The sequence below is a fragment of the Nycticebus coucang genome, chromosome 1 (assembly GCF_027406575.1).
Source record: "Nycticebus coucang isolate mNycCou1 chromosome 1, mNycCou1.pri, whole genome shotgun sequence".
NCBI lineage: Eukaryota > Metazoa > Chordata > Mammalia > Primates > Lorisidae > Nycticebus > Nycticebus coucang.
This window is the reverse complement of record NC_069780.1, coordinates 36,528,137-36,541,281: the sequence shown is the minus strand read 5'-3', so window position 1 is coordinate 36,541,281 and position 13,145 is coordinate 36,528,137. Positions and strand designations below refer to the sequence as shown.

General features: G+C 37.0%; 1 protein-coding gene and 1 non-coding gene across 2 annotated transcripts in view; one reads left to right on the top strand and one right to left on the bottom strand.

Moving 5' to 3' along the window:
* The window catches only part of COL25A1 (collagen type XXV alpha 1 chain), a 535,414-nt gene that overhangs the window by 141,263 nt on the left and 381,006 nt on the right, over positions 1 to 13,145 (top strand). The gene's annotated exons all lie outside the window — the stretch shown is intronic.
* LOC128592121 (U6 spliceosomal RNA) lies at positions 9,153 to 9,259 on the bottom strand. The gene has a single exon (XR_008381772.1). It is a non-coding gene; the product is annotated as a U6 spliceosomal RNA (small nuclear RNA).

Below are 13,145 nucleotides of genomic sequence, written 5' to 3'. Positions count from 1 at the left end.
TCAAGACATAGCCTTTGCCCTCAAAGATTACAGGCTACACCTGGTGAAGGACAAGGAAATATAGACAAATAGGAGTCATCACCTATGATACACAAATTTGTTTCATAACAATGGTAAAGAAATTACTGTGACAACATCAGTAACCATTCCTGGCTAAATTAGAAAAGGCTGAATAAGGAAGGTTGCTAGGCAGAGAATAGAGGAGAAGGGATGTTTAAGCAAAGTAGATGGTAGGCACAGGGCAGAAGTGAGGTCTGATGAAGGGCAGTCTCATACTGCCTGAATGAGGTGGAGTAGTAGATGAGGCTAGAGGGGTAGTTTGGGAAGACATTTAGATAAAGACATTTATACCAGGTTAAAGAATTAAAATGTGTCATCCAGAGAGTGGTGGGGAGCATGAGGAAGCTTTAAACAGGACGATGACATTATTAATTTTTTGGCAAGATGATTTTCAGAATATGGAGGAGTGAGAGATTGTGGTAGCCTAAGAGACACATGCAATAGCCCAGGCGGCAGATGCCAAAAGAGAGGCTCTAGTTGTGGGGAGGGAGAATGGCTAGCAAATTCACATGAAGAGATTATGAAGAGATTCTAAGAAATTTAGCTTAAAAATATTTAATTTGCTCTAGGATGAATCTTAGGATTTACACTTTTGTGGTACATTCTCCATCAAATTTTAAAGTAACTTTGAGTCACAGCCTTAAGGTTTAGTTTTCTCTGGCCCCAGATTAAGTCTTTGGCACAGTGCTGAAATAGTGTCTCCTACAAGGAAACTTTAATGTGATATATAGTAGCTCCTGAGAGTCACATATGTCAACAGGGACTGGAACTTCATCAGTGGATTCTGAGTTTAGCAAAGGACATACCATAAATAATGGTAAAAATTGGTGAATCTTTCATGACTGAATGTCCTTAGTATCATTTATGTGCAGGTTAGTGTGTAAAAATACATATAAAAAATTAGTCGGCATAATATGATAATTATCTTTTCTTATTTGTAAGTCAAAGAACTATAACTTCTGGAGAAATTGCAAAGCCACATTTACAAAGTGAACTAGCAAGATACTGCTGGGACCAGTATCTTGCTGGTACTTTACTTGATCTTTTGCATTTATTTGATAGTATTTCTTCAGTTCATGATGATGAGCATGCTGTAGTAAATTCACCTAAAATTTTCAGCAATTAAAAGCCAGAACAGAAAGGAAGAATGGAAGGTTGCCGTGGAGGAAGAGTTCAGAGGATATGATTGAACTGTTACACAATTCTGAAAACAGTTCCGGCCTGGAATTGCGGCAGTCCATTTAATTGCTCATCAAGATGCAGAACCTCCTTCAAAGAAATGGTGAGCCCTTATGGGAGAGTTGGGTTCTCAAGTGTTAGTTCACCATTCTTTCTTAGAAGAACCTTTATAAATAGCAACAATAAAACCAACTAGTTACTGTTATCCCTGACCTCTTTGCCTAGATTTACTGGGTTATGGGATTAAGGCTATATGAATGGAGGCCAAGATGAACAGTTTTGACTAAATCGTTCTTCTAGTTCCATGAAATCATTAACCAATGCACTTTCTTCCATCTATCTGAAATTATTGATAAACTGTGTGGTCACTATAGATTATCTTATCAGTTATTTGCAACCATAGGGTCTGTTTCTACTCCTTTTCTCTTTCTTTTACTTGTTCGGTGAGGTCTTTTCTGCTATATTCATCTTGTCCCTGGGGTATATCTAGACCTTAACATAGTGTTTAGCCCCAAGCTAATATACATTAAGTATGACTCGCAGGAAAGAGAGGGAGGTAAGGAGAGAGAGGAAGAAGGGAGCTGATTTTACGAGAGTAAAACAGGGTAAAATCTTATTTTACTTACAGTGAACTATACTGACACTGTTCTTAAAATGAGAAAAATATTATAATGATACATTTTGAGTTGACTGCCTGGCACAATATTTGTCTTTCTTGAATGTTCTCAGACTTGTTCTTCACCCATTCAAAAAGCCATTGGGAATAAGACTTTATTTCTTCACTTTGTGTAACATAGATGGAATTTGTGACCAAAAGTATAGAGGAGTTATGGGGCATAACTCAGAACTTGGCTTAACTCTCTGTGTGTCCCTTGCCTCACTTTACAGCCATATATTGCCTAGGATTTGCACACATGTTATCCTGAATAGGACTCTTGAGAGAGAAAGATGAGTTTTATAAAATGTACTCCTACTTCAATTTCAGGGATTATTTAAACCTACTTAAGATGTTATACAAATTCCTATAGGCTTTTGCTTCTTTTCCCCCTTGCAAACTTCTGTCTAGCAGGGTAAGATTCTCATTTTCTTTCTATTTTGTAAAATTCAAGAAGTGGGTATTTGTTTTAAAAAATTACTAATGAAGGTCTCAACGATCACATTCATTTTCTAGAACTTTGATAAAATTAATCCCCCATTATTTATATATTTTCCCGCTGCTTGTAAGTACTTTCTTCTTGCAGACTTCTCAGTTACTAACTAGAATGAAAGAAAACTGTCACAGAAATATCAAAGTCAGTAGAAATGTCCATCACTTAGTAATAAAAAAAGGAATTTCATATTCTTTGAAAAAGTCATTACTCACAAGCTATAATCTGTATGTTCAATTCATACTCAGTGAATGCATTACTGGGTATTATATTCCAGAAAGAAGCACAATGGAAAAGTGCAATATTTAGAACCTTAGTAAGACTTGAGTTCTCACAGCAACACAAAATCTTTCCATTGTAAATATGTTTCACTGCAACTGTGAGTTGACACAGATCAGTGAAGTGCAAAGCCCATTTCACAAATATTTTGATGTTTAGGCCCGAGGAAGAAATAGCACCTGTTCCAACTCCAAATGCAGAACCAAAATAAACAGTAGGGTCAAAGCACCACCAGAAAATTGCTTGTTTTTATTTGTGAGCCCAAAAGTAACCGGGAACATTAAAATTCTATGTAGAGATTTGTTGGAAAGTTGATTCAGTTGAATTTCCAGCCAAAAGCAAGAAAATAACACTTACTTGATTGAGGACAATAAAAGGAAAAGAAGGAAAAGTGATAGGACAATAAATTGGTAGAAAGGATAATGAGTTTCAGCCATATTTAAAAGAAAAGCTTTATGGTTTTCAGAGCACAAGTAGTAATGGAAGGAAAGAGATTGGGACAATTGATTTAACAGATATGTCAAATGGAATACATTTATTGTTCGGTAGGGAATCTGGAATATGCCACTGAATACATTTAACTCATAACTTGTAACTAAAAATACACATACTTTCATACACTCATAGACAACTCACGTAATTTGGACTTTACTAATCTGAAATTCAGTATGAACTACAGTATGTGTAGGAGTCTTATGTAGAAAATGTAAACGAATTTCATTATTTGCATAAATTGCTTTAAAAAGTAAAAATGGAAACCTAAACTGACACAAAAAATCATCTTTTTAAAAAATGACAGCTCAAAAAAATTAGAATTTTTTAATGTTGAAATTCCAGATGTCTTTCGATCCTGAAGATGTTTCAGCTCAAACATTTGTATCAAACACCCATTTTTTAACATGCTCTCTTTTGGTTAGAAACTGTAACTAATGCAGTATTTATTTATTTTGCACTTTTATGGCAAGGGCTGGGTTTGAATCCGCCACCTCTGGCATATGGGGCCAGTGCTCTACTCCTTTGAGCCACAGGTGCTGCCCAAATGCACTGTTTATTTTACTGTTGTCTATTGTAACCAATAATTCCACCAAAATCAGTATCTTAACATTAAAAAAAAAAAAAATTTCTCTATTAGGTCCAGCTCTAATAGTGGGATTGTGTGGGTGTGGGGTGGAGTAGTTGCCTCTGCTCAAGGCATCCAGTTAGGGATCTAGGATTCTTTTATTGTTTCTCTGTGCTAACTTTTCTGCAAGGTCTTGTCATCTCTTATTATTAGGCAGAGGCTAGGAAAAGGGAAGAATCATGGAGAGTCTCTTGCACAAGTCAGGCTAGGAAAAGGGAAAAATCATGGAGAGTCTCTTACACAAATCTACTTCTGCCTAGATACTCTTGTGTGCCCAAGAGGAAAAGAAAGCAGAGTTTGATGAATACATAACATTCTCATACACAAGTATTTCCTAAAAAGAACATTTTGTAATTCATAATTTTCACTAATTAAAACTGAGCCGTACCACTTGTTACTTTATATTACTCAGGTTTTATTACTTGGATTAAGTAATTACTTTGCAGAAGTGTTGAAGCAATTTGCAATTCTGTGATCATCAACATAGACCAATCTCACATTGGCTCTAAGCTGAAATCCTTATGAATTATTTATTTTACTTTTGTAATTAGAAATGACTCTTTGGTGTGTTGTAACAGATCAGAACCAGAAACCAGCAGGATTTGATGAGCAGAGTCACAGGTGGCTTCTCATAATGAACCTGGTGTGAGGAATTTGGAGCAGTTCAAGAGCTGAACTGACTTCCAGGTGTTCTTGTTCCCAAAGTCAGACTTCGGTTACCTGCCAAAGAACTAAAGCCTCATTCATCAGGAAACACCTTTAGCCATTTATGCTGTTTAGGCTTCCCAAAGGCTGTGGTGCACTGTGGTGTGCTGTGGGATGTCCTGCTGGTGGGAGTTGTTGATCTTCTGCAATTAGTCTCCTTCAATTTCCCTGTTGCTTCTCTTCTGTGCGGTGCTTGCCCACCTATCTTTTCCCCTCAGTTCCTTCATATCCCATCTTGCATAGTCTCTAGTCACATAGAACAAAAAAGCTGGACAACTTGATTGCTACATGGCTGCAGCAAAGACCGTAGTATCTGGTGGAAATAATTTTGAGCTGATGAACTGGCAATGGAGCAAGCCTGTGCCACCCACTTACCAATGTACAAATCTCTAAGCCTTGCTGGATTTGAGGCAATAGATTGAAAATCAGCACATTAAGTACTCTGGTTGAGTTTCACTTACTAAGTAGGATAAATTTTTTCTTAGCCTGAGATGTCCAGACCCTAGATCAGGTGTCCTCAAATTGCGGCCCGTGGGCCACATGAAGTGGTATGAATTGTATTTGTTCCCGTTTTGTTTTTTACTTCAAAATAAGATATGTGCAATGTGCATAGGAATTTGTTCATAGTTTTTTTTTTTTTAACTATGGTCCGGCCCTCCAACAGTCTGAGGGACAGTGAATTGGCCCCCTGTTGAAAAAGTTTAAACCTGCCCTAGACACCTGCCCTAGATCCTGAGTCAGATGGTTACATCGTAGCACTTCACCAGGGAGTGCAAACCCAAGGAGGTGGAAGTGAGTGGAAATGCAGCAAGGCAGGTGAACCAATATAAAGAGGTTCACGGTACCAGCCCACAGCTTCGCAACACACTGCTCAGTGATTTCTTCATCTCATAGAATGGCCATCAGAAAGGGGACATTCACTCAAGCATGTCAGAGCAGTCTCTCAGGAGCAGGAAGAGAGTAAAGTGTATCCACTGGCTCCCTTCTGTTAGAATTAGGTAAAATTCCCATTAGTTAAAATCTGCTTGCCTGGAGAGGGGGACATTGACTCATCTACACTTCCAGACAGTGTCACTTGCATTTTAGTTGCCAGGTCTCCAGTTATCCAGTTGTCCAGTGCAGCCAGCCTTTATCAGACAGCACCTCTCAGGTATCACCGGTAGCCTTGCAGGTACTTCAGCTGTTACAGCAGACTGGCTCCATGACCACAGGAGGGGCTGTTTCTGGGACTTCTGTGGTCAGAAAGGAAGGCAGGAGTACAGATCTGAAGGGCACATGCTCTGAGGTCCAGTAAGCTTTGATTCTTTGTAGTTATACCCATTCTGATTTCTGTAGCATCCATGCATGTCCAGCTCATTTTGAAGTAGTCTCCTCACCTCCAGTAGACATTCCTTGTTGCAATCTAAACTCTTAGCGCATTGAACTTACACTGTAGTTAGAGCAAAAGTGAAGTAAACAAATATGATCATTTGAGGGAATAATAAACAAGTGTACAGTAGTTGCAGGTGTCCTGAGAATCCACACAGATTGGCACTTAGAAGATTTTACCAATTCTTTGTCCCTCTCTAAATTAGCTTGCTAATCTTGACAAATTGATTTCTGAACACTTTCTAATATGTTCTTCCTGCTATAGTTACTTAAAACTATTAGCAGTTCTCTGAATTTGATTTGCTAATTTCTATTTTGGGGCCTTTGCATACACCATTCCTTGAATCAAAAATGCCCTATACCAGTCATCACCTGTGGTTCAAAGGAGTAGGATGCTAGCCCCATATGCTGGAGGTAGCGGGTTCAAACCCAGCCCCCGCCCAAAACTGCAAAACAAACAAACAAAAATGCCCTATACCTCTTCCTAGTCAACTTTCTCTTCTTCCTCCTTCAGAATCTGATTCAAGATCTTCTACAGGAAGCCTTTCCTGATATATTTCCCCTGTGTTATATCTTCAAATGCTTGCATTTATGTCAGCGGCTCTATATTACACTAATTTGAACTGAATTCTATATTATCTTACAGATGTTCACAAATCTCTTTCAATGTTCTTTATTTGGCATTACTTTCTTGGCTCCATATGCAGAAGATTGGACGTAAATGTGGGAAATGACTGGGAGAGAGACCATGCGGGAAACTTTAGAGCCCTGTAGAAACATTCACTACATGTTACCTGTACCCTAAGGTTTGGAGGGAAACACTAGTTAGTCACCTGGGTTGGGTCACTAACTGGTTCTGTAATTTCAGGCAGCTCCCATCTTAATCTTCTCATCTATGAAATAAGAAGGTTTTATAAATGAACTCTAACATCTCTTCTAGCCTCAGTATAATTTTAAAATATTAACATAGTAACTGGAATAACATTTGTTTTTGTTTCTTGAATATTTAAGGATATACAACATAACATCTTGAATTTAAGTATGAACCCCCCTACAAATAAGATATCTGTCTTTCAAAATTTAGAGGGCAGAGGTAGTAGGGTGCTGGATGTAAAAGTAAATTCCCTTGTCCCTTTCCTAACAAATTCAGATTCATTGTCAGGGGGTCAGAAAGCTTATATTTAAACAATCAATCCAGGTATGTAGGCATTTAAGGATAAAAAGGAAGTAATTGATTTACTAAATTACAAGACAAATTAATAATAGGAACTAATTCAATTTTCTATCAAATAGAACAACCTTGGCACTATTGACATTTGGACCAGATAATTCTTTGTTTGAGGAGGCTGTTCCATGCTCCATAGACTGTTTAGCCATATCTTTGACTTTTATCCACTAATAGTTATACCTTTCAGTCATGAGAATCAACATCTCCAGAGATTATAAAATATCCTCCGGGGGAAAATTTTCCCCAGACGAGAACCATTGAACTAGATCATGCTATAGTTGAAATATGTAAATTATTATAGATACTTTATATATTGATTGCATAAAATATGCAATCTAACAATATTCAAATTTCTAAAATTAAAATATTTTATTTTAATGGAAAGATATAAAGCAGTTATATCATAGGTGGATTGGTAAAGAGATTTTGTGGTGTACTTTATTTCTTGAGTTTAAGGGAAAAAAAAAAACAGTGAATCCTAATAAGAATTTTTAGTTCTTTCCTCACTTACAGGTCGGGCCAGCAGGTTACTGGCCATCCCTTGGGGTTAGTGGTTGGGTCAAACAGCTCTTCCTGCTGCCCTCAGGCTCATTGACCATCAGTGGGGACCAACAATAAGCTACTCAAGCAGTAATTAGAGCAAATATGCTAAATTGTGCAGATGGACAGGCTTGTTCCCGAGAGAACTGTTAGATAGTAGCAGCTTATCTGTGACAGGTTAAGGCAGGGTGAATTTATTAGCTACAAAAATATAAAATATGCAAAAGTCCCCTCTGCTTTTCTTTACCTTTAATTTAAAGACAACTTGGCTTCTATATTCTGGTAATTGAATAACATGAACTTGTGCTAATATCTATTATTTTGCAATTAATTATGGTCAATTCCCAAAGCAATTTTGCTTTCTCTTAATAGTTCACTCTCTTTTAAACACAGCTTAAGTTTTTCACTAATTCAACCTTTACTAAAAATGAACAAAGAAATGTTCTTCAAGTTTATATATATGCTCAATTTTTAGGGAGCTCTACTGTGAGCGATAGAATTATATATTTTTTTCTTAGAGCTTTATTTACTCATGGATGCATCTTGACTCTAAGTGAAAAGTACCATTAACCTCTATGATACAACATAAATTAGAAAAAGCAATGTAGATTTGGCCCTGGTGTTTATAACTTTAGTCATGGTTTTATTGCATTCGTCTTTTCCAAACTTTTAATGATTTTGTTAATTTACCTATTCTAGAAGAAATTGATTTTGTCAGAATTACAAATTTTTGTTAATTTACTCTTTGGCCTCTTAAAAAGTCCATGATTTTAAACATTTATTTTGTGTTATTGGTGCTTTGGTAATCACTTTGATTTCCCATCTCACTAGCAATCTCTTTGTTCTGATTGCCTTGTTATTTTATGTAGCTCATTCTGTTTGTTTCTGATGCCAGCAAGTCTGCTTACTGTCCCACTTGTGACCCTCTACATCTCACTCGTGAATATCTTCTGTTTCTGAGTATTTCATTCCTCCATTTCCAGAATGCTAGAAATGGCTCCCAATGTTGATAAGACACCAAATACGCTATCTTTAGACATATTTCAGCCACATACTCGGAACTCTGTATTGTGGAGGTTGGAATACTAGAGACTGGAGACTTCCCTGACATTTTCATGATTAATGCTCTCCATAGCTCTTTCCTTTTTTTTTTAATCATCAATTCTATACTGTGCACCTTACTGCAAACTATCCAATTACTTAGCTGTTAGCCATTGCAGTTATTTGGAAGAAAGTCTGAGCAAGCTAGTGCTGGGAAGACAAGAGTGGTGGGACGGGGTTGCTGAGCAAAGTGGGATGTAGAGGATTCCCTGTCATGTATGTTGTTCACAGACACTGTCTCCATTTGTGAAGCCAAGTGAGAACTGACAGTATAAATTATCTATTTTCTTTAAAAATTGTCACCAGAATCACCACATTAACATGGGGCACATTAATACCCAAACCCACTGGAGTCATATTCAATTGAACCTAAGACAGTAATTTTAGATTTAATCAAAGCTGTATACTGGAGAATTTTTTTTTTTTTAATATGGAACATTTCATGAATTTGCGTATCATCCTTGCGCAGGGGCCATGCTAATCTTCTCTGTATCGTTCCAATTTTAGTATATGTGCTGCCGAAGCGAGCACACTGAATATTTTAAAAGATATTCTTGCCATTTTCTTTTTTCATCTAGAATGCATCTTATATATATATATTTTTTATTTTGTTCCTATTCATTATCTTCTCTATCTTGAAGTATTATAAAAAACATAAGCATGTTTATCTAGTAAAGACAGAAACTCACTTGGTATTTAGTAACATGGGGAGTCTGTTTTTATGAATTGCTTCATTTACTACAGAATGGTGTTTAGTCATAATAAAATATATACTATGTAAATATATAATAAAATACAATATACTCATGAGAGCATCATTGGCAGGCAAAGCCTTGTCTAATCAGGGAAGCAATATTAGAGTGTTATAAGAAACTACTCCTGTGTTAACACTGGGTGCTTATGGGAGGGCAACTAGGTAACTAGGGACAGGTGTGATAAAAGTTTTTAACATAAAAACATTTATTCCTTTTGAATTTTGAATCAAGTGACTATTTCAAAAAATAATGTTAAAACTTTATAACTGAGGGCATTTTCTTTAAAATTCTGAAGCTCATTCCCTGTATCCCCTTCCATGAATCACTGAACACAGCACCATGTACAAGCCTCTACTGATATACTGCTCCCGTTTAATTCCAGTGATTGTCCGTCTCTCTTTCTCCTTCATGGATAGTCTTGAGGGTGGGGCTATGACTCATTCTTCTTTTCACCCCTGGAGCCCAGATTTCCTCCTAGAATATTACACACACTTATTGGTGTTTATTTAACAAGTGAATAAACATCCTGTTCATCTTTTATGTTTACTTCTACCTTGCCTTATTACCATAATGCTGCATATTTAACATGTTCTGAATGAAAGAACATAGAGTATAGCTCAGTGGTTCTCAACCTTCCTAATGCCGCAATGTATTTTCATTATTAAAAAGGGGTTATGACCCACAGGTTGAGAACCGCTGGTACAGCTGAATATAGCTTTTCGTTAGTATTTCCCAGAAACTTTTAGTTGGGAGAGTTGGAGGCATTGTTGAGAAAATGCTCAATTGGTTTTTTTGGTTCACTTTAAAACATTGTCACTGATAGTAAGAAGGAACACAAACTGGTAAACGTTATAACAAAGTTATGCTTCCCATAAGCTCTAAAGCAGTGGTTCTCAACCTTCCTAATGCCGTGACCCTTTAATACAGTTCCTCATGTTGTGGCGACCCCCAACCATAAAATTATTTTTGTTGCTACTTCATAACTGTAATTTTGCTACTGTTATGAATCATAATGTAAATATCTGATATTCAGGATGTATTTTCACTGTTACAAAGGGGTCGTGACCCACAGGTTGAGAACCGCTGCTCTAAAGCATTTGATAAACTGAAACTTAACATTTATAGTAGAATATATGCATTAAAAAATCAAAGAACCAATTTTACAGCAAAATATAGGGAGAAGTGGACTAATAGAGGCATAATTTATTTTTTTCTTTAGTCCAACAGGTGGTTTGTCAGTGTCCTTGTAATTTTATATGGAAGCATTTGGAGCTTTAGTGCTGGATCTGCATCTAGTGTTGTGGATCATGGCACGCCAGCTATGCCCGTGCCTTTGATCCCTGTGTGCTCGGTGCCAGGAATGACATGGTGCTCCACTGTGCACTCTGCACTGTGGCCGTGTGACTGTGCTTAGAGCCCACAGGCTGGTTTCTGCTGTCAGTGACTGTTCATCCTGGGCATGAACAGGCAGCTATACTCGTAAAAGATGAGCTTTTTATGTACTAGATGGTTGTCTTATTACCAATATCCTATCAAAATTCTTTTTTTTAAATTTCAAATTAATATAAGGGTACAAATGATTACTTCACGATGTTAGTAAGGTCCCTGTTGTAGATTGCGTCTTGCACCCAGGAGGTGTGTCATACACCCTTACTTGTACAGGTTTGGTGAGGGCACACCTACCCTCTCCTTTTCCCTGCCTCCTCCTCCCCCCTCCCCCCAACTTGAATTGAATTGAGTTTTTACCCTTATTTGGGCCATGTATTAGTTCCCCTACTGGTTTCATATTAGTATTAAGTCTATCAAAATTCTTGAAAGGCAAGATTGGTGATTTTAAAACAAATTATGAAATAAAATTGCAGCAACTTTTTAGTCTTGCTTCAGCAAGAGCAGCAAGTATTAAAATGAGTAATTGATGACTATCTTTCTTTGTGTACACATGGTACATATTGTTTCCCGGGTTCCCTTGAGGAGTGATGAAATAGTGAGGTAAATATATTGAGGAAACCCAGAAAGAAGCAGGTAAAATTATTTTGTTGTCCAAATCATGGAAGAACTTGACTCTCTGCATTGTACTGTGGAGACCATCTGCCCAGGAGAGTTTCCCATACTGAGTTAATTGCAAATTGTTATGATCTTACTGGAGTATGCTGTTTGGATTTTAGTTGTCTTAACTCATATTATTCAATGAGCCTAATGTTGAAGATAGGATATTTTTTTAATCCCAGTCATCTTTGTTGAGTCAAAATTCATTTTGTGTACTTTCATCTCAATTTCTTTATCCATTGATAATATCCGCAATACACAAGTTCTCTCTTCCTTTGGGGCAAAGTGACCAAAAGGAGATATTATCATGGGTAGCTAGAATCTACCTGCAAATTCATATAAACCTAGAAAAGTGAGTCTTGAATTCTGTTGGGCCACAGATTCCTTTGAGAATTTAGTGAAAGGTACAGTATCTATCCATGGAAAAAAGTACATATGCAAAGTCTTAGTGGGTTGAAAGACTTGCTGGATTGCAAATACGAACCTTTGATCTATGGTTCACTGGCATTAAGAACTGGATGGGATAGAGTGAATTTTTGTTTTGTTTCATGCTATTTTCTTGTTTCTATGTGATTTATAGTTGAAAGCCTAAATTATATATACATTTTTCATACCCTTATCCTCTTAAATCCCCAAACAGGCCCAAGTTTTTGTATCTCACCAGATGAATGTGCCTTGTATTTGATGTGGTAATAGAATCATAAAATAGATTTGGGGCACTTCCAAAAGGAATTGTCAGTGATGGCAAATTTAGATAGGAAGCCAGGTTTAAAATCACTAACAGATGAATACTTTTCATAGCTTGCCATTTGACCATTAAGAATTAAACATTTTTAACTAGCAAATTTTGCTAGAATAGGATATATACCTTGCTATAATACTCTCTTATTTCTGCAAAGCACAGCAGTAGGCTTGGAAAAAAAAATCATGCCGGCTTTCAGTTTTTGAGCTGTTCTCATTCTGGTCCAGGGAGGCCTACTTCAAAGGCTGGGTCTAAAAGGTCCTTAGCTTTTATCTAGAACAGAAAACATGCTTGAGAAAGTTCCTTTAGTTTTTTGTTTCAGTTGACATTACACACTGGGTCAGACTTGACCCAAATCTCCATGTCTAAACAGCTTCCTCTATGCAGTTCTAATTGGGATTCTTTCTCAGGAGGTCAAATTAGAGCTCCCACAATTGGGGCTACGGCACCAGCAGTTGAAGGCATCAGTTCAGTGCTGCCTCTTGAGACATGTAAGACAGCCACTTAGGGTTTGTTCCTGTAGACTCTTGACAAATGGCCTCACTCTGATTGTGTCCCTAATAGACAGTTTTTGTTTTTCTTCTAGATTCATGCCAAAACTGGGGGTTTTTCCTTAAGCATCTTACTTCAACTTTGTTCTCTTTGCTTTTGCCTTTTGTTTGCCATGATTCAGTTTGTTCAAAAGCATTTGCTAATTTTCCTGTTTATCCTATCTAGCCTACTTATGTAATGGCACCTGGCTTAACTAAACTCATTTTCTGTGTGAGTGAAGGAAACAGAACTTTGAACACCTGAATTGTTCTGTTGGTTTTCTGATGAAGATAATCTGTGATCATTTATATTGAACATTATAACAACAAAAATTAGTTGATTA